This window comes from Prunus avium, chromosome 2 (assembly GCF_965620075.1).
Source record: "Prunus avium chromosome 2, drPruAviu1.hap1.1, whole genome shotgun sequence".
NCBI classification, from domain to species: domain Eukaryota; kingdom Viridiplantae; phylum Streptophyta; class Magnoliopsida; order Rosales; family Rosaceae; genus Prunus; species Prunus avium.
In genome coordinates, this window is record NC_142285.1 from 12,781,316 (window position 1) to 12,805,819 (window position 24,504).

The 24,504-nt window shown below is 40.1% G+C and overlaps 1 long non-coding RNA gene across 1 annotated transcript; it reads left to right on the forward strand.

The window, feature by feature from the left end:
- Window positions 1–1,121: 1,121 nt before the first annotated feature.
- Window positions 1,122–3,343, forward strand: LOC110769974 (uncharacterized). The gene is made up of 3 exons (XR_002528659.2): window positions 1,122–1,586; window positions 2,250–2,388; window positions 2,905–3,343. It is a non-coding gene; the product is annotated as an uncharacterized LOC110769974 (long non-coding RNA).
- Window positions 3,344–24,504: the final 21,161 nt, after the last annotated feature.

Genomic DNA, 24,504 nt, shown 5'->3' on the forward strand with positions numbered 1-24,504 from the left:
GTCCATACCAGCAATTTATTTACAAGCAATTTATTTTATGAATTAATTGTGTGGTATGATGGGTTTTTTTACAGCATACAAAGATCAGGACCAGAAGTTCCTTGATCCTCATCATACAACTACATCAGGACCTGAAGATCCTTGATGATGATAATGATATGAGAGCTGGCAGTCTCTCCAGTACTATATTTGTAAGCAAGAGATCGGACTTGAAGATCCTTGATCCTTGACATGTAAATAAGGACCTGGAGTTCCTTAATAATGTAATAGTATCGTATTGGTTAATAGTACAGTACACATGAATCATAACTGTATTGGCAAATGTACTGTACACATGAATAGACACGTATTCATGACCTGATAAATAGTACCATATACATGAATAGTGACGCATACATAAATATTAACCATTTTGGGTAAACCGTCACTATATACAAAAGGGAACCTGCAGTTCCTTAAACTCATGGATGAGCAATTAAATGAGATGCCAGAAGTTCCTCAAAACATGGACAATTATGTAAGGACCTGAAGTCCCGAAATATGTACAAGAAATTATAAAAATGTCCATACCATGAGAATATGTGATTTTGGCCCGAAGTTCAAAATCTAAGAGTATTGAATGTCCATACCATGAAAATATGCGATTTTGGCATGAAGTTCAAAATCTGGCAATATTGAGAACCTGAAGTTCCAACAGTTAAATGGACAACCCTTGAGGTATTATTGCAAATTGTGGTACACCACATCTTTCTTTGGCATAAGAAAATGATGAATTTAATAAAGTTCGATTCTGTTACAATCGACACCTCAACGAAGAAATATATTTTGTGAATTTCGGTTGTTAAGAATACATCGTGAAATGGGTAATATCAGGATAAACCTCAAAGGATGAATTGAGGCTCCCACATATTTTGTTATATGATATAGGCTGGAAGCCCATGAATCCAAATATATGAGAGATCCTTAATCTAAAGTTTTGGGTATATAGTAGTTAATGTTCTTCACTACTCACTACTACAATTTTAGCTTATACCAACAACCTATTACTGACGAAGAAGCAGTTTAGCCAGTTCTAGGACCCATTACTGACAAGTAAAGTGGTTTGTCCCTACTAAATAATACTAGTAAAGTGGTTTGCCACAACACCAGCCCCTTCAATGGCGCGAAGCCAAAATATTAAGCACCCAAATTTGTAAGCCAAATTTTTGCACTGATGAGTTGGTTTGCCAGTACTAGACTTAAATATAATTTTTTTACTTAAACTTTCTCTCTACTACCTCCAAACCGACTCTCTCTCTCTCTCATTGAGCAAAAAAGACCATCTCTTCTCTCTCTTTTTTTCTTTTGTTTTTGGGTTTTGCTCTCTGTCACTCACTCACCCCTCCTCCCTCTTCCTCTCTTTTTTTTTTCCATTGAAGAAGAAATTGTTTTCTTCCTTAGAGTTGTTGGAGTTCGAGGAATCATGTGGTTGTGATTTTTTTATCTACTAGTTCAGATTAACAGGGAGATTAAATTTGGGGGTTTTCTTTGCTCTTTTCAAATGGGTCTGATTTGGTTCTTCTTCTTTAAAGAGGGCCCCTATTCTGGTGAGATTTTTGTTTCCTATTTCTTTTATTTTTTAAGGTATTTGAGTATGGGTAAATGACCCATGAATCCTTCTGATTAGTTATAAAAATTAGAAAACAAATTTTATGATGTAGACATGGACGATGACTAGTTGAGTTGTAGATGTGAAGCCTGGTTATATCCTTTGATTTTTTAAAGCTCTTGTTTCAATATTTTATTATTTGTTGATGAAGTCTGATTTGTGGGTATGCATGTATTTATCTATTGCAGGATTGTTGAATGTTTTTTGAAAACTTAGAATCCTGGTGTGTTTCCCTTTACCTTTTTCTATGATATTGTTGTTCTTTGAATAAGATTTTCTTGTAGTTTGGGGCTTGTTTAGGTTGTGGTTCTGTTTTCGTTTTTTGTTGGGGTTTTGGTGGTTTGCTGGGGGCTTTTTGTCCTCTTTCTGATGTTGGTTTTGACCAGATTGTATTTTTATATTGTTATATGATGCACTTGTTTGATATCACTTCTGGGTTTGCTTACCATGATCAGTTGCTGAGGTTGATCCTTATTAGCTTAGCTATGATGTTTACAGCTCATCTAGATTAAGATCAACAATATCTGGCTTTGATGAAAATGCCATGTTGATCTTTTTGTTGCGGTTTTAATGGTTCTTTTTTCAAACCATTCTCTTGTAGATTGGAGCAAGCTACTGGTTGAACTTTTAGGTTTGTCAGATCAACTAGCAACACTTCAAGCCACGGAGAGAACACATTCACAAACCTACATTGGATGCATGAAGAAAGGACTAGTAATCACTGACCCTAAAATGAAATGGTATATGGGTTTTAAAATTGTTATCAGAGCTTTTACCTTTGTGATTGTCTGATTCTTTCTTTTTCTTTTTTTATTTATGAATCCATCCATTAATTTATTATTCAGGTATGAGAAATCAAGACATCTAATTGGGAATGAATACTTTCGCATGCTTATGGTCCTATATATGTTCTGTCTGCAGAGGTGGTCGCATCATTGGCAATTGCTAGAAATAACAGTCAGCCACATGTTCTGTATCTACTTTCTTTATGTTAGTCATTGTTTCTTTCAATTATGGTTTTTGTCAATATTTTTAATTTTTAGAACCTCCAATTATGTGAAACATGACTCAGGCTTTGGTTTTTTTAAAATTTGAATCTACCTTGCTCCTTCAATCCACTTTATTTGTGGTATGATAATGTAGATAGACAAAGGCTTAGGTTATTTTCTAAAAGGCAAGCTGATGCAATATTTCTTGTTTTGCTAATCTTTGATAAAACCATATTCTTATGTTCTGGTATGTGATCCACACATCAGTGTGACATGTAGGAACGTTATTGGTTGAGTTCGAGAATAAAAGCACTTAAAAGGTAGGCAAGGATGATCCTTCTTTTCTTGGAATAGTCCATACCCTCTGGCATTGCATTTCTTGAGTCATTTGGTGAAGGACTTGGGGTTAAACCACATCAGGTGCCTTGGATTCAGACGAAGGCAGGGTCATCCAAGATATTGCGAGGACACAACTACGTCACCTTGAGTCACAGTATGCATACTTTTGTAGTGTCAGAGATAGAACATTTGGCATGGCATATTTTGAATAGGTTGGGCAACAAAACTTTTTGAACTCTACTGATGTAGGCAGACCTTTGTATATTTGGCTATTGTAATCAACATTGGTACTTTATATTTTATAAGGATGGTGGTTGTATATCGATAAATCTTTGAGTATTTATATTAGTGTACTTTATAATTGTTATTACATTTTCAGTATCAATTTATTTTTTTAAGAACGAAAAATATGCAGATTATATTACAAAACAAAAGGCATTTGAAAGAAAGAGATTTAATGGTGCATCAGCACACAAAGAAATTGGCAAACAATCAATTTTTATTTTTGTTTTGTTTTGGTTAAGAACAATCCTGACAAATGTTTGGCCACTACTATCCAATCCTAAAACAATAATCTTGAGAAAAAAATAATTTAATAATGGCCATTTGTTTCGTCAGTATTAGTAGTACTGACAGGACTTTTACTGATGACCCTCATTTTCGTCGCCGCACTCGTCAGGAAGCTATTACTGACGAATTTCCGCCAATAATGGGGTTTGTACTGACCATAGAGAGTTGCCAGGATAAGGGAAAATTGTAGTAGTGACTATATTGCAATGTTATCATGGCCTTTACTCAATTTATATTTCATGCCCATTTGAAAAGGACAAATAAATTATGAGGTCGTGTTTTAGCCCAGGCCATAAGTTTCGGACTCACATGCATTGAAATATGTAATTTGAGAGATTTGTTATGGTTATTTGAACCTATAAAGCACAAGGTTCAAACCGTGATTTTGAAAAGACGTGAAAACCATAGGTGCAAGTTTAAGAATTTGCCCAATTATTATAACAGAAAATGAGCATACAATAGATAGATTCTCTTCACCTGCAAGGAAGGAGCAGGCACTGTAAAATCCATAAACTTCCATTATGTTTTGGAAGCCTCTGTAGGAAGAGGACGACACCTCTTAAGCTTAGCCATGAGCCTCTCGTGGTCTCCCAGAATCTTTTCATTAGAAATCTGCAGCATGTCAAGCCTTGTCTGCGTATCAATGGAGTATGAACTCACCAGTTTCAATAAGGCTGTTTGTACCTAAAAATTCTCGGCCTGTGAGGCCGACCGAAGAAACAGCCTCTCGGCTAAGGTGCCTGCCCAAAAGGTTGTCATCCGCTCTTCCTCGTAAAAAAGGGGAGATTTATGAAGGCGAAATCATCACGGCCACGGTGAGCTTTGAACGAAGAAAATAGTAATCCCCCAAATACACGGCTAAAGGGGAAAAGTCAAGGGCGTTGCCGCATGTCATTGAGGTCCCACGCTTCATTTAATGAGGTGATGCTCCTAACTGCAGCTGAGGACCTACGATCTGTGCAAAAGCATTTAATGCGTAAGGGAAGAAGGGAAGTGATTGGAGACAGTATATGGTGAGTAAAATCAGGATGATTAGGCGCGAGATCTTGTGACTTGTAAGACTAAGTCACCAACTATCATACTAGAGCATTAAATGCTCCTCCAAGGCCCAAGACGCAGAGCCGACGATCAGGGCGGCGACCGAGATTTATGGGGGTCACACCACCATGCTTCACGTCAAATGTTGTCCAGATTACCCACTAGTTTTGATCAACCACGTCATGCAGATATCAGCTTCACTTTCCTCCCAGAGTCTCTTCTATAAATACCAGGCTCCACCTACATTTACAGGGTTGACACCAAAAACACAAGCCTCCCATCCCACGGAGCAAATTATACTTTCTTGTCATTTATCTTTCTGTAGTGCACTTTCAATACCTTTACTTGCTTTCCTAGGAGTAGTGACAGATTGTAAGAAAATCCGTTCATCAATATATCAAACGACCCTTGATTTTTCAGGGCGCTGGAGCACCATCCTTGTTACTTTTCCGTTCTTTCCACATATCATACGACCGTTGCAATCCAGCAATGCGCCGGAGCACCACCTACAAATCCACCATTAGCAACATCGTTAACGGCCTTGTAGCTCAGGCCGTGAACCTGACGGCCGAGATCAGTTCCTCTCTCGGTCACAGTCGCTCTGATTTGAGGTCAGACTCAAACAGACGCGCAATCCATCCATTCATCCACTCGTATCATCCTCGAACGCACGGTAAACCGTGCTGGCATGCCCGTGCACAACTACACTGCACCAAAGAAGGATGACCCGTGTTGATGCGGATCCCCTCGGCCCAGAGCACCAGGCCGCGAGATTCGAAGCCATCAACATTTTTGGCACGCCCGGTGGGACATATTGTCAAAACCTTTTGGTGGAAATTAGGTCACAAACAAAGCTCAAGAACAAAAGAATCAAAATGACTTCCAGTACTCCTGAGTCAACTTCACCAATAATGGCCGCCGACACCGAGCAACCGGTCAACACTTCGGCTAGCCTCTCAATGACGATGGCCTGTGTGGCTGAATTCATACCAGCGCGATCCTAGATGGAAGATCTGATGGCTAGGCAGGCCTACATGATAGAAACATCCTTTATGGACGCAATGGATAAAATTTCGTCAGACTTGCGAGCGTTTTTTCAAGAGAGAATGCCAGTTACCTCACCTTTGATGCCCCACAGGGCCAGACAAAGCGGGCAACACCCCAAGAGGGTCGAGCCCTACCGAGAAGGCAGCAGTCTCGATGCTACTAGCTACGCACTAACGTCAAGCCAGATCACTCAACTTCACGGATTGGACTATACTTGCTCAAGAAGAACCAGATGATGAGCCATACATCATTGGAAAGATGCGGAAGTCTAGTTTTTGGAGAATTTTACGGTTTATGATTCCGAGTCTTCTAGAGAAAGTTATACAAGTTTTGGCAACTTAAGGTCAAATTCGGCAGCATCTGCGTTACTGGGCCGAATATCACATTTGAAGGGCTTTCTGATTTTGCCTTGAGCTGGGCTGCATATGCTTGGAAAGATAATTCAAAGGGTTTGAAGATCCAGATTTCTCCAGATTTTGTAGGAGGGAAGATCAAGCCCAAAACAAGCCCACAAGCTGACCGCAATGAAGTCAATTCCAGTCTATTTTCGGCAGTCAACTTGCAAGGCCCAAACTGTACACTTGTACTGCTCAGATGGGAATTCATTCTTCATAAAGGTTGTTCCAATGGGTGTCTATTATGACATATCCAAATTTGAGCCCCATTGGATACATATTGAAACCTCAGGCCTTCCTACACCAAGCCTGGTTCAGATAAATTCGTTTTTCCAGCAACACATGTGCAACAACAAAAGAACTTTATTAGCCAGCAACAAAGACTAGCAGCACATGGGTTGGCAGCAAATAAAGAGCCAGACCTCCATGCTAAAAAAAGAAACCAGCAAACCCATGTGAAGAAAGCTTGAGATGCAACAAAAGAAGTATGGGATGGAATTGATTCCAACCACACTAACATAGACAAGATGAAGTGGGAGTTATGGATTGTATTAAAAGAGGAATGGTGGTGTTGGAATTCATCATGATGTTCCTCCCTCTTAGCCCTATAAATAGAGAAGTCTTCAAGCTTCAAAACACACCCCCAAGGGGGGGAGCTCTCAAACACTTCTCTAGAGCTCCCCTCCCTTCTCTCCCTCAAATTCTCTTAGTTTCTCTTTCTAGTTTTCAATTGTTGTAATGAAATCTTTGTGCTGAAATTCTCCCTAAGTTTTTCTTAGTTCTGTTTGAGTGTGGTTGAAAATTCACAGCAATTAATTATAACCCATAAGAATGCTTTCAACAATATAAATGCATCTATTTAATTGTTGTACATCGGATATGAATAAATACATATTGGTGCCCCTTTCAACAATACATAATTGAGCTTCAACAATATGGTGCACCAATATATTTATTCATATCTATTCATGCAGAAGGCACATCAGATCAAGTTGCATATGATAGAATTGTTTGTTAGCCTCAACTAATGCATTTATATAAATGCACTCAATGGGTTGCCTTTATATCCAGAAATATCCCAGTACATGATGTCAATGGCGTGAAGATTTTGCTGAAGATGACTGAGAGGCCACTAATTGGCCTATTGCCATTTGTTTAAGTTTTACATATATATATATATATATATATATATGCAGACCATGGCTGTGAGAGGAAAAAATGCATTAAAATCTGAAAATAATTCAAAGGCCATCAATTGGCCTGTTGTTATCAGTTTAAATTTAAGTATGATAAAGAATTTGGCATGTGATAGTAAGTTACCTGTTAATGGATTAACTGGCTATGGAGGAGCTCACACAGCTATGGGGAAGTTGGAGTTGGAGTTGAGCAGATGCAATTGATGAATGGGGCGTAGGAATTCTCTGCAAAAGGGAAGAGAAAAGATGCTAAACAAAGTAAAGGGTTCCAACTTTTCAATATAAAACTATGCGTTGGTGGGAGAAAGTGACGGGAAGGCTAAAGCTTTGCTTTAGTGTTTGCATGATTACAATCACTTTTTATACATATATATATGAAAATGGCGTGGGAATTTTCTGAAGATGACTCAGAGGCCACCAATTGGCCTATTGCTTTTTGTTTAAGTTATATATATATATGTATATGTCATGATTGGTATTATTAGACCCACCCACCAATTATTTGGCAAAATCCTCCGTCGACTACATAAGAAATCCTCCGTCGACTTCATAAAAAATCCTCCGTCGAACTTAAAGATCCGTGGTTGGATGGAAAAATCCTTCGTCCAGTGGAAAAATCCTCCGTCGAACTCAAAGATCCGCGGTTGGATGGAAAAATCCGTTGGAGGAATTTGGCCCAACTAAAAGACACAAGAAATTGAAGAAAAGCAACCGGCCGTCTAGTTTCTGCTGTTCTATTTTTTCCACATGTTTTTAACCTCTCTCTTTGGGTTCCTTGGGTGTTTTTCCATGCAGGGCTTTTGTTTTAAGTTGCTTTTGATTGGTAAAGGAGAGAACAACCTGCAGGAAACATGGAAGCCTAATTTGAGGACTTGGTTCAAGATGTTCTCATCTTTGGTCGAAGATATAGCTAAGCTAAGATAGAGGCAAGAGTGCAGCCGTGAGAGAGAGGTAAAGTAGCTGGAAACTAGTGAGTGCATGAAATACCAAGGGTAGATTGAGTTCTCCAAGGTGTTTGAGCAAGGGTGTGAGAGAAGCAAATTGTCAGGAAGTTCACGCCTAGAGCTCCGGAAGGCATTAATTTTGGGAAGATTTGTAGCCACCCTACTATCCTGATCTCATTTTACTGACCAACCATAGGAGTCGATGATGGTTGGAAAATTCTCATTAAATGTCTAGAGCTCCGGAAGACATTAATTTTGAAAGGATTTTCAATGAAAGTTAGTTGAGGCCATTTAATGGCAAACCCATGAGCTGAAGGAAGCTCTATAAATTGATCGTCAGAAGAAAAGAAGAGGACCGCCAACTGAACACACAAAACCTATCTTTTTATCCTGTACATTTCAATTCATAGTCTAGGATTTTATCTTTCAAGCTTTTCAGATTATCCAAGTTCTTCGTTTTCCTACTGTAAGCTTTACATTCTTGCAATTTAATTTCAATTGTCTTTACATTCAAGTTTAATTCAAGTCTTTATCGCTTTAATCTACTTAATCGCATTTACATTTCTGTCATTTCGTTTACTGCATTTACATTCGTTGCACTTATCACAAAAATCCTAAAAATAGTCATACAAAGCTCAATCATCCTTGACCTCTAGGAGGAAAAAGAACCTAGACCAAGAGGAGGTTCCTTGCTTGGTCGATCAATCATTTGATTAAGAAATCAGAAGCGCAAACACACTCACACAATCTTTCCATCCAAGCCATCAAGTGGTTTGGTGGTGGCACGCCTACGCATCTCAAGAGAAGAAGGACCAAAAACTCCTTCCATTGGCCTACCCGGCCGAAAAGAGGGAAACATAATTTGGCACGCCCGGTGGGACTAGAAAAGAATTGTATGGTTGTAAACACTAGGAGGAATCCTAGAAGAGATCAAGAATTTGAAGAGTCTAGACTTCATTTGGAATCAGAGTCGAGCATGGCTGGTTCACTTCCTACAAATTCTCAGCCACAAGATATTCCGAATAATCAGCAAGGCCAAAATGGCCTTGGCCGAAATGCGGCCGTCGATCTCGACCAAGTGGTGGTCGAAGATGTTATGGAAGCCGCCGAAGGACCGGTCTTGAGACCAAGTTTGGCCACATCGTTGGAACTCCAACAACTCTTCCGTACGATGGAAATGTCGAGCAATCAAAGAATGCAGGAGGCAGCTCAAACTATTGCTCAAACCGTAGCTCAAACCTTGGCTCAAACCATGGCCACTCAAAATGCTCAGATCAATGAGAGGTTTAATCGATTGTTAGGCCAACAAAATGGCCAAAATGAAAATCAGGCAGCAAATGGAGTGCTAGTGGCAAGGCTTCAAGTGGAGGCCCAACCAAACATTTTTGGGGTGAATCCGCCTCAACCAAATGCACCGGCTGGGGGCAACCCAGCTCCAGCGGTCAATGTTCTGCCGATGGGTAATAACCCATATGCGGCGGCCAATCAATTCCAAGGACTCCCGCAGTTCAACCAATTCCGCCCACAAGTTCACCAGGGGGCAGGGGCAAATTTTGCTGGGCCTCATATAAACCAATTTGCCGGAGTCGGTGGATGGAATAATCTTGGTGGGAATAATCCATTACTAGGAAATCAAGCAATCGACCGAGGAGCGGTTGAGCAGATGATCCAAGATATGGTGCCCCATGCTAGAAGAATTGGTAGACCCGTCTACCGGAGGCCATATCCGGAGCATTTTGATCAAGAGGAATTTCCACGAGGATTCAAAGTTCTGGATTTTGCATTATTTTCAGGAGATGGACTCCAGTCGACCGTGGAGCATATTGGTCGATTCACTGCTCAATGTGCCGAAATTGGACATCGTGAGGTCTTGAAATTAAGGCTATTCCCAAGCACCCTCACAGGGGCTGCTTTTTCATGGTATGTCAAACTTCCTCAGAACTCTGTTCCAAATTGGCAGACTATGGAGCAAATCTTCCACGAACAATTTTATCGGCCAGAGCCAGATGTGTCAATGGCCGACTTGGCCAAGATGCGCCAAGGACCAAACGAGTCAGTCCAAGAATACTTGGGGAAGTTCAGAGAAGCAAGGGCTAGATGTACGGTCAACATGCCTGAACATGAGTTTGGAAAGTTGGCTCAAGGTGGGTTATTGCTCGATCTTCGGAAGAAGTTTGAGGGTATTGAGTTTCATGATATTTATGACCTCCTACTTCGGGTGGATCGATATGAAGCTTTTTTAAAGGAGGAACAACAAAAGAATCGGCCGACATCTCGACCGACTTTCTATAGAGAACTACCAAAACCTTCCACATCTAGAACCATGGCTGTCCATGCGGTGGATGTCGAAGATGTGAATTCAAAGGAGGCAGATGAGGAAATCTTCCTAGCAGAAGAAGAAGAATCCGCGGGGATAAACTTGGCTGAAATCGTGGTCAGTGAACCACACGTATGCAAGGCTTTGTCCAAAGCCTCCAAGGATCAGAGGCCGACAACGGTCCAGATTTCTAAGTTTAGTGGAACTTCTCAAAAGGGAGTCGGAACCAAGTCCTATACCTTTGACATTTTGAAAGCCGAACTAATCTTCGACCAACTTTTAAAAGAAAAGATGATAAAATTGCCAAATGGTCATGATATTCTGTCGGCTAATGAACTTAGAAACAAGACTTTTTGCAAATGGCATGGTGTATGGTCTCATGCAACTAACAATTGCCTTGTTTTTCGGAATGTCGTGCAGGATCTCATTGATAGAAAAATCTTGAAATTTCCAGAGAAAGCTACAATGGGTGTTGATCAGAATCCATTCCCAAGTACTCAGGCCAACATGGTGAATGCCAACTTCCCAAGGCCAAATCAACCTCGACCAAGATTAGACTTGGGTGGCTCCGGTAAAGCAGCAGCTGAGAGAAGAGCAAGGGAGAACCTGATAGATCCTGAGGCAAAGGGTAAGGCCAAAATGTACCCAGAAGTGATAAAGGCTCTAGATGAGAAAATTCCAATTATGAAAGAACCTCCCAAGGCTATTGTGCTATGTAGCCGATGTCAATGTGAGATCTCATTGGAGGTAGTTCTACCAAAACCCAAGGAGCCAGCTAGGGAACCGACTAAGGAGACAATCAAGGATCAAGCCCAGACAGGTAGACCAAAAAGTGCTGGGAAAAATATGATTAAAAGTTCGGCCGGGAATTACGGTCTATATAGCCCAAGGGGCATGATGGAGACTAGGGCAAACAAACGGCCATTACATGAATACCAAGATAGGTACGAGAGGCCACGATATCAGCCCAAGAGAAGTCATCAGATGCCACTAAAGTATGAAGATGTTGATCTGCTGAACCCAAGCCAAGGTAAAAATAGAAGCATGTGGGTTTCGGTGGGAGAAGGAAAGAGTCGAGATGTGGCCTATGTATCAAGACCTCGCCCATCTGATGGTACTGGTGTCCCAATTTTCAAGATGCCAAACACCAAGGCAGGACAATGGTATAGGAGTAGAGGTTCGAAATTGCCTCCAATACCCTTGAGCAAAACTCAAACAAGAAGGGCTCAGAGACAATATGCTGCCACTTGTAAAGCAGAGCTTGAGTGGGCGGACGAGAGGCAAGCCCAGCTTAACCGATTAGTCGACCTTCGAGAGAAGCTTCGACTGGAAGAGTTGGAGTTCGCCAAAGCTGATGCTGTGGCTTCGTTAGAGGCAGCAGCGGCCAAGGGGATGAAAATACATCGACAATGGGTGAATGGTCAAGTTGTGGTGACAGCCTTAGATGAGCCGATGTTGGAGTTGGAGGCTCATTTGACCGGAGCCTTTGAAGCAAACAATCTCAAGGCGGAATCTAGCAAGCCAATGAAGGTGTTGGACGACGGGCCATCAAAAGTTGAGAGGTTTAAAAAGAATCAGCCCAAGGCCAATCCTTCGACCTCCAGGAGGCAGACACCAATTAAAGTGGTATCACCACCCGTGGCCGAGGAGAAAAAAGAAAATAACCATGAAATGGTCGAGGATGTCAGAGGAAAGCCCCAGATGACAGAAGAGAAGCTGACGGCGGAGGAGGACCAAGTCATGGTCGATGTCCAAACATCCGTAGTGGAAGAAAAGGCCGAACCAACGGCCGACGTAGAGACCGAAGAGAATTCAGAAAACCTAGGGGGCGCTTTGGCCAATGATGATGAACTTTATGGGGAGAATGAAGAGTATGGTGATGACGAGTATTTTGAAGACCTCCCAGAAGAAGCTATGGAGCAACTAGCTAATGACTGTAGGGAAGAGATTACCAAGTTAGAGAGTGAATTGAAGACAAGTAAGACCAAGGTGAGGTTTGGGGACTTCGACAAGGTCGATGTTGTGGTGGTCACACTTCCACTTTTTTTCGAAGCTCAGCCAGGTGTTGTGTAGATACAGCTGCACCAAAATGGATTCAGTTGCATCCTCAACTTGTGATACTCGCAAGTGCACGAGCCGTTTGGTAGTATAGCATATGTAAGTGCGAGGTCGATCCCACGAGGATTGGTGATTGAATGATCCAATTCATTTTTCCTACACAAAACAGAAATGAAAAAGAAAGGAAATAAATAAAACAAGGAAGAAAGAAATAACTAACTCAAGCAGATAAGTTCCCAAGTTCAATTAGATTAATGGATTGATTCTAGCTAAAGTATGATTAAGCCATGGTGTTTGGTCATAACCTTGTGTTCCTAATTCCCTAATTTGATCATTTGTTGTCTAACCTAAAATTAAGCATTAGGAACCCATTAAGCATAGAAGAACAATTTAAACAACCAAGCATGTATCTAATCCCTGTTGTCGAATGTCCATACATACTCTTCCTATTCATAGTTCAATTCGAATTAAAGCATGGTGTCTACTCTTAATTCAAACCAAGATAGCTAACATGCAAGCCTAAATGGTGATCAATCATTCAAACTAGCATATTAACTTATAAGCATAATGAATAAGAACAAAAACCATAATTGAAACTTGGAAACTAATCAAACTTGAAACTAAAGAAAAGAATGTACATTAAAAGAAAAATAAATTACAACTAAGAAAACATTAAAGAAAGCTAGAATTGAGAACTAGAAAGCAAAACTAAGAGAATTTGAGGGAGAGAAGGGAAGGGAGCTCTAGAGAAGTGTTTGAGAGCTCCCCCCCTTGGGGTGTGTTTACAAGCTTGGGAAACCTCACTATATATAGGCCTAAGGAAGCTGAAAATCTGAATTAAGTATGGCTAATGCATACAACACTTGTTTTATAAAATCTGAAATGGTTGATGCACTTCACTAATGCATACAACACTTCCATTATAAAATCTGAAATGGTTGATGCACTTCACTAATAAATCCCACCAGCAGCCCTAGCTCATCTTCATGTCACCATGACCAAGCTTCCAACCAGAAATGATAGCTCATACCTAGCTCACCATGACCAAGCATCCAACCAGCACATGCTGAGGTCAGCATGACCAGAAACTTCAAGGGCTTACAACTTGGGCTTCTCTTAATCAAATTAGGACTTTAAGCACTCGAAATTGAAGTTCAGAATGTCTTCTTTCCAGCCATATATCATTTGGGCCAATCCAAGGTCGGAGGAGGAAGTTAAGGCCAAAACAAATTGCTAACTCATTTTGCGCGCTGATAAAATCCATCCTGAGCATGGCACTGTGTTTGCTAGGTAACAGACTCCATATTTATCCAATGGGGCTGAATTTTGGATATGTTATAGTACACACCCATTGGAACAACTTTCATGAAGAATGTTGCATCATCCGAGCTATGTAGGTTGCTGAAACAAAGCTTGCAATATGACCTACGAAACTGGACTGGCAGGGGGCTGTAGCCAAAATTGAGTTTGTCTTTAAGCTCTTCATCCATTCATCCAAATTAGGCCCTAACATGCATGGATTGCATCATTTACTATCCAAAGCCCTCATTATTACCTAAAGCTCAATGAACTGAAAGATAAACACAAAAAGGATTAAAAGCACAAGTTTAACTCAAAAACATAACCAAATCATAAGCTAGAAGGGTACAAAATGATATACAATTATGAACCGATCAAATACCCCCAAACCTAGATTTTGCTAGTCCTCGAGCAAAACAACACAAAACAAAGTTAAAAACAAAACAAGAAGTTAACTAGACCACTTTCGTAGGTAACTCGATTGCATTGAGCGAATGCAACAAGCCTTTAAACCTCTAGGCATCCCTAGTAGGAGGAGTTGTGTCTCCTGAGGGTTTAACAGTTACGATACCCACAAACGTTTTTCTAACTCTACAAAACAAAATGGTTAGAAAACTTATTAGATTTGTTAGTTCTTAAGCAAAACCAAAACCAAAAACAAACATAAAAATAAAAACAAAACACAAAACACAAAAAAAACAAAATCAAAATAAAAACTCAAAACAATCTTTCCGAACATTTTGTGAAGAGAAATGACTCATGCACATGACTTAAACGTTTTGACAATAAAAGCTCAATTTTAGACATTATTCACAAAGCGGCAAAGTTCAAAACATAATATGCTCAAAGTGTAGTAGTGTGATAGCCAAATGCAACAAATTCCCCAATCTTAGTTTCCACACAATTTCAAAAACCATACCAAGCACAAATGCAACTTCAAATCTCACCAAAGTTGTCCTCTCACAAATGAATCACTCAGAAGAGGGCTACAATGCAACACTCAGTTATAGACATGGGATTAGAGTTAAATCATAAGGTACTTAACTCAAAAATAGGAAGATGAAGAACTTGCATTAATATGATCTCAAGAAGGAGGCCAAACACTTAAAAGTAGAAAAATGAATGCAATTCAACCACATGACATTTAAGATCAATTTAGGTCTTTATTATAGGTTGTAATGGGGCCAAGGGTGTAAGGTGAGTGAGAAATGAAAGGTATGGATAATACAAAGTCCAAGGAACTCACAATGTAAGAGCATAAAAAAAATTGTTTAGAAGACTTCGAATCATCACGATTAGATTTTTTTTCTTTTACATGATCAAAACTCCTTATACCTTCATTTACAATGATTTAAACTCCTTTCCAAACACCAATGAAACCCAAAAACAAAATTTCATTCAACTACCATTTAATCATAACTTTTTTCTTTTCTTTTCTTTCACCAATTGTGTGATTTTCTTTTTTTTTCTTCTATGTAATATCCCTTCCCAAACTTAGCATGAAAAACACATCCGAATTAGAGCTCATGAGTTCCTTAGAAAGGTAAATATTTATTTTTCGGGCTAAGGCGAGGAAATATAATTGGTAAAATGAAAGAAAAGGTTTACATGTAGGCTCAAAATGGTTAACAATGGAAAATCATGCTTAAGCATGCATAAGGTTAGCTTGAAAGGCACAAACGATCCAAAGAAGGCCTTAATATCATTTCTTTAAATGTCATGAAATCAAATTGCATAAGAATGAATGACTTTTAAGTGTTCAACCAAATCAATGAATAATGAGATCAAACAACAACTTTGATGACAAGAAAATAAGAGTATGTGTATAACACTCATGAAATGAAGCACAAGGCTCAAAAGCTCACATTATATGGTTATATAAGTCTAATTTATGCTTGATACAATTCTTTGGGTCATGCAAATCCTTTAATTGGAAAATTATGAAACAAATGGCAAGTGCAGAGAAGGTTTCGAACATATCATGCTAGAACGATGCCAAATTAATTAATTAATTAATTATTTTATTTTTTTTTTATTTTACAAGAAGAATTTACAAGGAACAAAAAAAAAATAAAAAAAAATAATAATAATAAATAAATAAAATTCAATTTTCATTTAAGTCATGCAAACATTTATCACAATCTCATCAAATGTGTTCGGAAAGTGACTCAAAACAAAACAAGACTCAAAATATAGAAAAAGAAAAAAAAAAAAAAAAAACAAGCAAGAAATATATATATTTTTTTAAATAAGAGAAACTAAATTTACTTGGTAAACTCCAATACCCCCAAACCTAGATATGAACATTGTCCTCAATGTTTAAAAATTAGGAACAAGCAATGTCATAACAAGAAATGAAAGGTACTAAAGTAAATATAAAATCACAAAACACACAAGAATTGAAATAAAATAATTACAAAATAAAAATTACAAACAAACAAAAAAAATAAAAATAAAAATAACGAAACAGTAAAACACTCGAAACAGAAAACAAACAGTCTTACACAAACCAAAACCCAAATGATTGAAAGCCCAACCCAAAAGAAGTTAACACACTTTGAAACCTAACAACGGTGAAAACCCGAAGCCCACAATGAAGTCCGAAGCCCACATGTTATTATTAATTTATTTTAATTTAATGAAACGTGAATTGGGAGTGCGAAGGCGGGTATTTACGAAACAGAAAAAGTGTGGTCCTTGATGCCTTGGTTCCTGGGAAGTCACGGGGAAAATAGGTGAGGGACGTGTCGGCGTGCAGAGGCCGCTTTTCACATCCCCCAAGCTAGAATTATTAGACTCGTAGGAAGGCGCAACGACTTTTTCACTTGAAGGTGGTGAAAGGTGAAAATGCAATTAAGGGGGTTGGGAAACGGGTGCGGCGACATATAGAGATAAGCCGTAAGGGCCGCACAGAACTCAGAACCGCAATGGCTAGGGTTAGCAAAAACTAAGTCTATAAAAGGTAAAAAAAAGAAAGGGTAAAAAATACAAACTCAGAAACACACAAAAGAGAAAAGAAAGAAAGAAGATAAGAAGTGAGAAATCAAATGGCCTCTTCCTACCCCTTTTCGTTGGATCTCAACCTAGCTCCACCGACTCAAACACGTGGCCAAGCAGCAGCACCAGTATGGATGCCCTACTTTGCCTCCTCACGGGGGCATGTGACTGTCAATGACTCAATACTCCTGGACAACGATGTTGCCATTGGAGTTGGCAGAAATTTAGTGACTCCCAAAGATATACATGTGTTCAGGACAAGGGATGACAACCAGGTCACGAGTGATGCCCTGGCACTGAGCGTGCAGAGTACAGCATGTGTCGCAAGTTTGGGTCATCGCCTACTTGCGAAGTCCCATGAGGTAGAGGTGCTTAAAGCTCAGTTGGCGGCGGAGCGAAGTATGGTTGAAGAGTGTCAGACTGCTATAAAAAGCTTGAAAAGGGAGAGGTCAAGGATAGTGGAGGTGAATCGACACCAGCTAGAAGTATTGCGGGACGAGAATAGAAACCTATCAAAGATGGTAGAGTTGTACTCTCGCGACATGCGAAAACAACTGGAAGACCTAGACCGACCGGGTAAACGCAAGCAAGCAGATCGTGAGAGTAGTTACGCTCAAGCTAAGATTGCGATCTTTGGGAGCTCAAGTGGTGAGCCCCAAGAGGCTGTGCATGAAGCCCAGGAAGAGGACAGCCAGAGGGCCAAACTCAAAGCTCCAATGGTCGAGACACCGAGCACTGTGAAGAAATGACTTCTACTGCATTATTGATGTTTTTATTTTAATTTAATTTATTTTTTTTGGTTGTTTTTGTCTTTATTTTGTTTTGGAAATAAAAGAGTAAATTTGCAGAAGGAAAAAGAAAACGGAAAAGAAAGCACACTTTCCAAACTTAAATCAAACGAAGACGACAAACGGAAATGGAAGCACAGTTCCCTAACTAAAATAAAATAAAGATGATAGCCGAAAGGGAAAGGCAAAAACACAAAGCTCTAGAAAATGAAAGTAACGGGCAAAACAATAAAACACCAGAAAACACGGAAAAAAGAAAAGTAAAGTGAAAGTAAAGGTGCTCCCCCTTGAAGCGATTAGGTCGAGCATGCCCGGGAAATCCGAAATGGTGTTGGCACCTTCATCAGCATATGTCTATTTAAAGCACGCCTCTACAAGCGGATGATACCCAGCATTTCTTCCTGCAAACTCAAGGAAAAACATCAAAAAATCCAGAAACAAAAAAATGGCATCCTCATGCACTCACCTTGATGATCTCGACCTTGAGCTGTCCCTTGCACCTCCGAATGCCCAGATAAGGGCTCCTCCAAACCGTGTCTTCCCAAACTCCATATATCATCACGGTACGGCCTCAAACTTTGCTGAGGCAATACCGAACTTTTCTGAGGCACTGCCGAACAGAGCAGTGCTGCTAGGAGGCATGATTAGCAGCAAGCTCACTCCGACAGATCATCTGCATGTGGCACAGAGGTCTGACAAGGCAGCGGTAGAGGAGTCCCACAATTTAACTGTGCTCCACGCGGTCTCCGCTACCAATTTGGGCATGCGCCTACTAGCGAGGACAAGGGAGTGTGCCGCGATGAGCGAGGAAATAGCTTCCTTGAAGGCTATGGTGGCGGACTTGCAGAAGCGGCTCTACTGTGCCAATCAGCACGTGGAAGCACTGCAAAGAAAAAATGAGGACCATGTGGAGCTGCTGCAGATTCTACAAGTGCGAGAAAATAGAGGCAAGCCATGATGATGAAGAAGATGAAGAATATTTCTTTTTTTTGTTTTGTTTTGTTTTGTTTTTTTTATTGTTTTTTTTATTATTTTGTTTTTGTTGTTTTGTTGTTTTTTTTTTTGTTGTTTTTTTTTTTTTTATGCAATGTTTGAAATAAAAATGTGTTTTAACACTCAGAAATAAACTAACCAACCAAACCACGTAAATAAAAACATAAACTAACTTAACGAAACAAAAACAAAAACAAATCAAAAACAAAGACTCAACAGAAAAGAAAACAAAGAAAATAAAAATAAACTTAATTTAAAAACACACGAATATACAAGCAACTCACGGATGACCAGTTAAGGGCCTCAGAAAACACAGCCAGGGGATCCGGGAAGGTTGGAGGGGTCACAATGGTCCCGCTTAAAACCCAAACTTCTTAGACACCGAAGGTGTCGCCTATAGAACTCCTAGACACTGTATTGACGGAAGTGCTCACTGGAGTTACCATAAGTCAGCTCATATGAAAAATCTTTTTAAAATTTTTAAGATAAGAAACAAAAACAAATTAAGATAAAATGGAACAACAAACCATAAACGAAAATGAACTAAGTACTCTAAACAAATTCAAACAAACAACATAAATTGTTGTACTAAAAGAAACAAACCAATAAACCAAAGAAAAACACAAACAGCACTTTCTATCACCCGTTTATCACCATTTGGACAGATTCGTTTCTCTGTTTTTCAGCTTCGACCTGTGTTCAGTTTTTAGGCTATAACTTTCCAACCGTAAGTCCAAATTTCACGTTCTTTATATGGTTGGATTCAGCACAGAAAAACAAAGAACTCAACGTGGACCAAAAGGTAAAAACAATGACGTAAATAAACATAATTCAAAGAAGAGAAAGGATTGAAATGCTCCCCCTTGAAGCGATTAGGTCGAATGTGATGCACTTGGAGGTCGCGACTTCTCCCATTGCTCCACACTTCCCATTCTTATGATTGAGGTTGCCATCTCTCTCCATTTTTATTAAGCTATCATAAATTGCTAAAACAAACACACAAACTTGAAATGGAATTAAAAGGATTAGGAAATAAAAACTAAAATGAAAAGGAAAATTAACACACATCCAATTCCATGCTTCAAAGCAACAAGCACCAATGGTTTGTGTAAGCTGGGACTTAAACCCAGTTCTCTTTCTTGTTGGGCAATTGTCCTTTTCTGTTGGACTACAAACACAACTTGTCCATTAACGTCATTAACTTTAAAACTTGAAATTGTCTAGAAAAACATGAAAATGAAAAATAAAAATAAAACAAGTAGGGAAAAGAAATAGAACCAAACTATGTTGCCAATCCCCGGCAACGGCGCCAAAAACTTGTTGTGTAGATACAGCTGCACCAAAATGGATTCAGTTGCATCCTCAACTTGTGATACTCGCAAGTGCACGAGCCGTTTGGTAGTATAGCATATGTAAGTGCGAGGTCGATCCCACGAGGATTGGTGATTGAATGATCCAATTCATTTTTCCTACACAAAACAGAAATGAAAAAGAAAGGAAATAAATAAAACAAGGAAGAAAGAAATAACTAACTCAAGCAGATAAGTTCCCAAGTTCAATTAGATTAATGGATTGATTCTAGCTAAAGTATGATTAAGCCATGGTGTTTGGTCATAACCTTGTGTTCCTAATTCCCTAATTTGATCATTTGTTGTCTAACCTAAAATTAAGCATTAGGAACCCATTAAGCATAGAAGAACAATTTAAACAACCAAGCATGTATCTAATCCCTGTTGTCGAATGTCCATACATACTCTTCCTATTCATAGTTCAATTCGAATTAAAGCATGGTGTCTACTCTTAATTCAAACCAAGATAGCTAACATGCAAGCCTAAATGGTGATCAATCATTCAAACTAGCATATTAACTTATAAGCATAATGAATAAGAACAAAAACCATAATTGAAACTTGGAAACTAATCAAACTTGAAACTAAAGAAAAGAATGTACATTAAAAGAAAAATAAATTACAACTAAGAAAACATTAAAGAAAGCTAGAATTGAGAACTAGAAAGCAAAACTAAGAGAATTTGAGGGAGAGAAGGGAAGGGAGCTCTAGAGAAGTGTTTGAGAGCTCCCCCCCTTGGGGTGTGTTTACAAGCTTGGGAAACCTCACTATATATAGGCCTAAGGAAGCTGAAAATCTGAATTAAGTATGGCTAATGCATACAACACTTGTTTTATAAAATCTGAAATGGTTGATGCACTTCACTAATGCATACAACACTTCCATTATAAAATCTGAAATGGTTGATGCACTTCACTAATAAATCCCACCAGTAGCCCTAGCTCATCTTCATGTCACCATGACCAAGCTTCCAACCAGAAATGATAGCTCATACCTAGCTCACCATGACCAAGCATCCAACCAGCACATGCTGAGGTCAGCATGACCAGAAACTTCAAGGGCTTACAACTTGGGCTTATCTTAATCAAATTAGGACTTTAAGCACTCGAAATTGAAGTTCAGAATGTCTTCTTTCCAGCCATATATCATTTGGGCCAATCCAAGGTCGGAGGAGGAAGTTAAGGCCAAAACAAATTGCTAACTCATTTTGCGCGCTGATAAAATCCATCCTGAGCATGGCACTGTGTTTGCTAGGTAACAGACTCCATATTTATCCAATGGGGCTGAATTTTGGATATGTTATAGTACATACCCATTGGAACAACTTTCATGAAGAATGTTGCATCATCCGAGCTATGTAGGTTGCTGAAACAAAGCTTGCAATATGACCTACGAAACTGGACTGGCAGGGGGCTGTAGCCAAAATTGAGTTTGTCTTTAAGCTCTTCATCCATTCATCCAAATTAGGCCCTAACATGCATGGATTGCATCATTTACTATCCAAAGCCCTCATTATTACCTAAAGCTCAATGAACTGAAAGATAAACACAAAAAGGATTAAAAGCACAAGTTTAACTCAAAAACATAACCAAATCATAAGCTAGAAGGGTACAAAATGATATACAATTATGAACCGATCACCAGGTCAACCAAACTCCATGGAGGGAGATGTTTTTGATGATGTCGAATCCATGGTTCAGATGGGAGAACCAAAGGAAATCGAGGCAATTCGGGAAATTCCGAAGGTAGAGGTAACTCAACCTCAAATTGTGATGCCAAGTGCGGAGAAGGAAATGCCAGAGAAAGTGTGCTTTGAAATGCCTACCAAGAAGATGTCTTCCCACCTTAAACCTTTATACGTAAATGCTCACTTTGATGGGGTTCCAGTGAGCAGAGTTCTAGTTGATACGGGAGCCACGGTGAATATCCTCCCAGCTTCAGTGATGAGGAAATTGAAGAAAAGTTCGGAGGAACTAATTCCAACTGAGACAACGGTCAGTGGCTTTGTGGGAGACACCACAATATCAAAAGGAATCATCCCACTCCAAGTCAGAGTAGGAGAAAAGGTCAGGGCAACAGCTTTCTTTGTGGTGGAAACAACGGCTCACTTTACCGCGTTGTTAGGTCGAGATTGGATTCATGGAAATATGTGTGTCCCTTCCTCGCTCCATCAAACTCTACAGTTTTGGCATGAGGATGGGAGCGTGGAATTGGTTCAGGCCGACTCACGGCCTTTCATGGCTTCAGCCAACGCGGTGGAGGCCAGGTTCTACGAGGATGATCTTGGTCCTCTTTATTTTATAGGGTCAGATATGAACGGCCGACCTACGGGAGTCTCGGCCAAGAAGTTGATAGACTTGGGGGCACACGATGCCCAAGAAGATGGGGAGCGCCCCACGATGTCTGATTTTTTCTCTCTTAATGATTGATACAACCACGAAAGAAGAGAATAGAGCCACGGTGGAAGACACCTTGAGACGGCTATATGGTTTTTGGGCCGAGAGAGCGGCCGAGCATGGGTCTACCGCTCATTTGGTGGAATTCCTCCACGAAGGCCCTGAAGATGATGCACTTGAAATTGAGGAAGTGGAGTTGGCACCAACTCAGATGGATGATTCGAAGGCGGAAGTCCAAGACCCTTTGTTGGAAATCAACTTGGGGACGGAAGACAATCGTCGGCCAATCTACATCAGTGGTCTGATGGAGCCAGAACTTCGGGCCAAGATGGAAGAGCTTTTAAAAGAGTTCAAGGATTGCTTTGCTTGGGATTACACTGAGATGCCTGGACTAAGTCGTGACTTGGTCGAGCACCGTCTGCCAACAACGGAGGATTTCAAGCCCTTCAAGCAGCCACCTCGCCGAATGTCGGCGGAAGTAGAATTACAGGTCAAGGAAGAAATTGTAAGGCTTGTTAAAGCCAAATTTATTAGGCCAGCAAGATATGTGGAGTGGCTTTCTAATATTGTACCTGTAAAGAAGAAAACGGGAGCAATAAGAATTTGTGTTGATTTTCGTAACCTTAATCTCGCAACTCCCAAAGATGAATATCCCATGCCTATGGCGGGCCTCTTAGTTGATGGGGCGGCCAAGCATGAAATTTTATCCTTCATGGATGGACACTCTGGCTATAACCAAATTTTCATAGCCGAAGAAGATATTCACAAGACAGCCTTTAGATGTCCTGGTTCCATTGGAACCTTTGAGTATGTCGTGATGCCTTTCGGCCTAAAGAATGCCGGAGCCACATATCAATGGGCGATGAATGCCATCTTCCATGACATGATCGGTCGAAACTTAGAAGTTTATATCGACGATGTGGTTGTGAAGTCGGAATCGAGACCAGGTCATTTGGACGACCTTCGGTTAGCCTTCGAGAGAATGCGAAAGCATCAATTGAAGATGAATCCAAAGAAATGTGCCTTTGGGGTTTCCGCCGGGAATTTCCTAGGATTTTTGGTACATCAAAGGGGGATCGAAATTGATAAAAATAAGGCTAAGGCCATCATTGAGGCGCCGCCCCCGAAAAACAAGAAAGGATTGCAAAGTTTGCTAGGCCAAATAAATTTCCTCCGGAGGTTTATAGCTAATTCTGCCGGGAAAGTCGAGCCTTTTTCATCTTTGCTAAAACTCAAGGATGAGGAGAAATTTCGATGGGAAGAAGCTCACCAAAAGGCATTTGATTCCATCAAAGAGTATTTGACCAAGCCACTTGTGCTAATCCCGCCGAAGCGAGGCCGACCTTTGAAGTTATATATTTCGGCCGCAGAAAATTCCATCGGAAGTCTTTTGGCCCAAGACAACGATGAGAAAAAGGAGCAAGCAGTGTACTACCTAAGCCGAATTTTAACGGACATCGAGAGAAAGTATTCACCGGTGGAGAAACTTTGTTTAGCCTTATACTTCACCGCAATCAAGTTAAGGCACTATATGTTGCCTTCCGTGGTGCATATAATCGCCAAGACTGATTTGATCAAGTACATGCTCACTCGCCCAATCATTAGAGGGCGGATTGGAAAATGGACGATAGCATTAGCAGAATTCACCTTCCGATACGTGCCTCAGCAGGCCGTCAAGGGGCAAGCCTTGGCTGATTTCTTGGCCTCTCACCCTTGTGTTGAAATAGAAGATATGGACTTCTTCAAAGTCGACATGATAAGTTTATTCCCATGGCGTCTCTATTTCGACGGATCTCGAACATCAAATATGGGGGGAGCAGGTGTCATCATTGAATCACCCCAAGGATTCCGAACTCGTTATTCATTTCAATTAGACTTTAATTGTACCAACAATCAGGCCGAATATGAGGCCTTGATCATTGGGTTGGAGATTTTGAGAGAACTTGGAATAAATAATGTGTCAATCATAGGAGATTCGATGTTGGTTCTGAAACAACTATCCGGCGACTATAAGGTAACCAGCCAAGCATTGCTTGGCTATCATGCCTTGGCCAGCCAATTAATAGAAGGTTTTGATGATGTGAGACTCACTCACCTACCAAGGGAGCGCAACTCACAGGCCAATGCAATGGCCCAATTGG